Here is a 4,926-nt window from a genome sequence, read left to right as displayed (position 1 = left end):
AAAAAAAAAAAAAAAGAAAGAAAAGAAGAAAAGATGAAAGTATTCCAAATTATATATAGAAACAACACACTGTACCCCATGGTAGTATTAATGTACACAGCTATGATTTAATTTTAAAAAAAAGAAAGAAAAGAAGAAAAATCAGCCAGGTGTGGTGGTGTACACCTGTAGTCCCAGCTACTCAGGAGGCTGAGGCAGGAGGATCACTTGAGCCCCAGAGTTTGAGGTTGCTGTGAGCTCTGATAATGCCACTGCACTTCAACCAGGGCAACAGAGAGACACCCTGTCTAAAAAAGAAATAAAAGAAATGAAAAAAAAAAGAAAAGAAAAAAGAAACAGAAAGGAAATGAAACCAGCCTCTCGGCACAGAGTCACTTGTGTGTTCATTGATTCATTCAACAACCTTTTCTTCAGGTCTTGACTACTTTCTTTTCCACTCCATTTCTAGTCTTTTCTTTTCTTTCTTTTTTTTTTTTTTTGACAAAGCAAATGCCTTTTATTGCTTCTTACCCCATCTAGTCTTTTCTTTAAGAGTAGACCACAAGAACTGGACCTCAGATTGATGGTAGAATTATGAGCGAGATTAGGAAAACTGATCTCCCAAGAACTACCATATTGTAAGGTTAGTTCCTTACATTTTCAGGTTTCTGGGAAGGGAAGAGAAACAGCTACCCACGCACCCTGCCCTGGCACCTCTTCCTGTTGTATCATTCATGATTTAGGGTGGTGTGGGAAGCTATAGACGCCTCCAGGCATACTCACAGCCCCAGTTTAAGAACTCTTGGCCTATCTGTTCACTAAGATCTTTTCTGGATACAAGATTTACCATGAAAATAAAAAAATGTTTAAAAAAAAAAAGATTTACCATGATATTGTGATTTGACATTGGCATTAGAAAACAGAATGGCCAAGGAAAGAGAAGCACATTCTACTTCTTGGGGGATCCCCCTACCTAAGATGAGGGGAAGGGCAGCCATAGCATTTAGCGGTTGGACTTTCCCACATGCCACCTAAGCCTATGTGGAGTTAGAGCAGAAATTTCATTTCTCTACCATGTGGGTTATCCAAAATGGGAAGGAACGGAGGTGTTCCTCTATTTTGGATGTTTCCACTGACTGAGCCGGAAGCTGCAGCAGAGATAAAAGATGATTAAGGCCTCTTCCCAGGCTCCCTTTGGGAAAGCTGCCTTTGGGAAAACACATGTAGAACATGAGAAACAAATACAAATGAAATGTTTCAATCATGCTTGGACTGTGCCTGCCCTGTACACAAAGCATTCTGAAATAACCTTATGAAGTTGCTACATACCCAGGACATCACAAAAAGAGGAAGGTCCTGGCGATTGTACCATGGGTTGTTGTTGTGGGTTATGCACAGCTTTGTCCCCTCTAAGCTTGTTAAATCTGTGGACCCTGGGGATGAATTCATTTATGTTTCCTTTTTATTTATTTATTTATTTATTTATTTTGAGACAGGGTCTCACTATGTCACCCTGGGTAGAGTGCTGTCAGATCCCAGCTCACAGCAACCTCAAACTCTTGGGCTTAAGCGATTCTCTTGCTTCAGCCTCCCAAGTAGCTGGGACTATAGGCGCCTGCCACAATGCTCGGCTATTTTTTTGTTGTTGCAGTTGTCATTGTTGTTTTTTAGCTGGCCTGGGCTGGGTTTGAACCCACCAGCCTTGGTATAGTGGCTGGTGCCCTATCTGTTGAGACATAGGTGCCACCTATATATTTCCTTTTCTTGGGGGAAAAATGTTTTGGTGTTCAGCAGGATGCCCTGGTCTTCTGAGTGTGCACTTTGGTACTGGCCCCAATATCCTGGTTTGAGACAGGCACACCTAAAATAAAGCTGGACGGTGGGAGGGGAAATGAAAGGGCAGAGACAAATTGGAAAAGTAGAAAAAGACAACAGGACTTGGGATTCAACTTGGCAGAATGGTAGGAAGTAAAGCCCCCTTTGAGTCTTAACCAAGACTCAACTCTAGACCACAATGAACTTTTTTTTTTTGGAGATAGAGTCTTACTTTGTCTCCTGGGTAGAGGGCCGTGGCATCACAGCTCACAGCAACCTCAAACTCTTGGGCTCAAGCAAATCTCTTTCCTCAGCTTCCCAAGCAGCTAGGACTACAGGTGCCCACCAAGATGCCTGGCTAGCTTTCTATTTTTAGTAGTGATCAGGCCTTACTCTTCCTCAGACTGATCTTGAACTCCTGAGCTCAAGCGATCCACCTGCCTTGGCCTCCCAGAGTGCTAGGATTATAGGTATGAGTCACCATGTCCAGCCCACAGTAAATATTTTAATGGAAGTCCTTTGGCTTATGTTGAGGGATAAAATGACAGTCCAGTAGAAGCCAGTATCTCATTTCTGACAAATGCAAGTTGACAAAAAAAGAAACTCAAATCCAAGCTTAGTCTCCATCATGTCCCTGTGTTCTGTTCTGCTGCACATCCCCCAAGGGCATGGCTTCTGAGCTGACGTGGCCACTGGCTGCCTGTGGCCTTTAAGGCTAATAACAGCAGAATTGACGTCCTGTCGTGGTCCCCAGATTTACAAATACAGCCAACCCTCAAACAGTTACCTAGAAAGTTAGAGCCAAATGTTTACTTGTCAAGTCTTTACAAGAGAGGCCTAGATACGTGATGTCCTTCCGGCACTTTGGACTTCTTGGATAAGCCAGCCTTCTGAAGGGAGTGTGTTTTTGAAAAAATGCTCATCATCCCTAATTATCAGAGAAATGCAAATCTCAACCACCCTGAGGTATCACCTAACCCCAGTGAGAATAGCCCACACCACCATCACCAAGTCCCAAAGCTACAGATGCTGGCATGGATGTGGAGAGAAGGGAACACTTTTACACTGTTGGTGGGATTGCAAACTAATACAGCCTTACAGAAAGAAGTACGGAAAATCCTCAAAAAGCTAAAAGTAGGCTGGGCACCTGTAGCACAGTTGTTACAGCACTGGCCATATACACCAAGGCTGGCAGGTTCAAACCTGGCCTGGGCCAGCTAAACAACAACAACTGCAACAAAAAAAATAGCTGGGCATTGTGGCGGGCACCTGTAGTCCCAGCTACTTAGGAGGCTGAGGTAAGAGAATCATTTGGCCAACAGTTTGAGGATGCTGTGAGCTGTGACACCACAGCACTCTACTGAGGGCGACAGAGTAAAACTCTGTCCAAAAAAAAAGCTAAAGTAGACCTTCCATTTGGTCCTACAATTCCATTACTAGGTATCTACTCAGAAGAAGAAAATCATTTTACCGTAAGAACTACTTGCACTAGAATGTTAATTGAAGCTCCATTCATAATCGCCAAGATGTAGAAACAACCCAAGCGCCCATTAACCCAATAATGAATTAATAAACTGTGGTATATGTATATTATGGAATACTATTCAGCCATAAAAAGATGGAGAAGTTATATCTTTTGTATTAACCTGGATGGAGTTGGAGAACATTCTCTTTAGTAAAGTATCACAAGAATAGATAGGCAGTATCTGATATACTCAATACTAATATGAAACCAGTAAAGTAATAAATACATACCCAAACAAGAGAAAAACACAATTAAACTCGATTTGAGGGGGGGAAGGAAGGAGGGGAGGATTGGTGTGCTCTCCCCTAACAAGCATAATGTAAGTATACGGCACACCTCCTGGGTGAGGGGCACAACTACTGCTGGGTCTCTACCTAACAACGTAAACAACATAGCCTAATCATCTGTACCCTCGTATTATCCTGAAATAAAATAGAAAAAGAAAGTGAATATGTTTTGATGTCTGGAGTTAACTTGGAGGTTAGAATGGGGGTGCACACACTAAATACACGGCTTGTTGTCCTCATAATTTTTTCCCAAGTCAGCCTCTCTCAGACACAGGAAATATAGGAGTCTTTTCTGATAGCAATTGAAATTCGGAGGAAGCAGTTAGTATGTTTGGTGTAATAAACTTTTCTTGGGACTTTTGCTTAGTTCTTAACCACCCCTCACCTCTTCCCTCCAGGCTTAGCATGGCCTCCAACAGTAGGGCCAATGCTTGGGGTCCCTTAGGGTTGGTTTTATTCCATCCTGGCACCAACTTGACCTTCTAGTAACTGGGTATTTGCCTTACCTTCCTGTTCCTGGCTGACCCTTGCTCTGTTCCTAAGTTCCTCGTAATTGCATTCCCCTCCCAGTTCCTCAACAAGGTCGTTATTCTCTGTTCCTTCCAGTAACTAGATTTGTCTGAATCATCCCCATATATCTCACAGTTCCTTGGCATGACTTGGCCATTCACCCGACAAAAGTATAAGAGTGTTACTGAATTTATTTGGGGCATATATTTAGCTTTGCCTTAATTTAAAAAATTTCAAAAAGAAAAAACATTTGTACCTGGGTTATTAATTCATTGACTGTCCTGAATCTCACTGAAAACAACTCATTAACTTGTTACCATTGAATTGCATCAGCTGACCGGAACCCATGATGGGCAAAATAAACTGGATGGTCACCCAACACCTCCTGTCGCAATCGGGAGGAAGCATCTTAAATATCAATGTGATATGAACAACAACTGGTGCCAACACTTCAATAAAGTGTGAAGCTATTGTACCGGCGATCTGGTCAAGGATCCCATTATAGTTCTTAGGAGATCAAAAGCTTAAAAATGAAGAATCATGCTCATAACAATTGCTGTAACGATCTTGCTGTTTAAAACAGGAAGAAAAATCCCACGTTCGCTCCCTGGTGGGGAAAGAAACATGCAGGGAGAAGATAAAATGTTGCTATATTCGATTTTGTCTCTAAGTTATCTTGACAGAAAAAATGAAATGTACTTTAGTCAGATAAGAACTTGTTTGGAGCATCTTTTCTTCTAGACCAAAGTTTCTGTCTCTGTTTCACGATTGAAATCACTCAGTAGACTCATCGCAGCACGATGTTGGATT

This window comes from Otolemur garnettii, unplaced genomic scaffold, assembly GCF_000181295.1.
Source record: "Otolemur garnettii isolate 467f Iridium unplaced genomic scaffold, OtoGar3 scaffold00032, whole genome shotgun sequence".
Lineage (NCBI taxonomy): Eukaryota > Metazoa > Chordata > Mammalia > Primates > Galagidae > Otolemur > Otolemur garnettii.
This window is presented reverse-complemented; position numbering follows the sequence as displayed.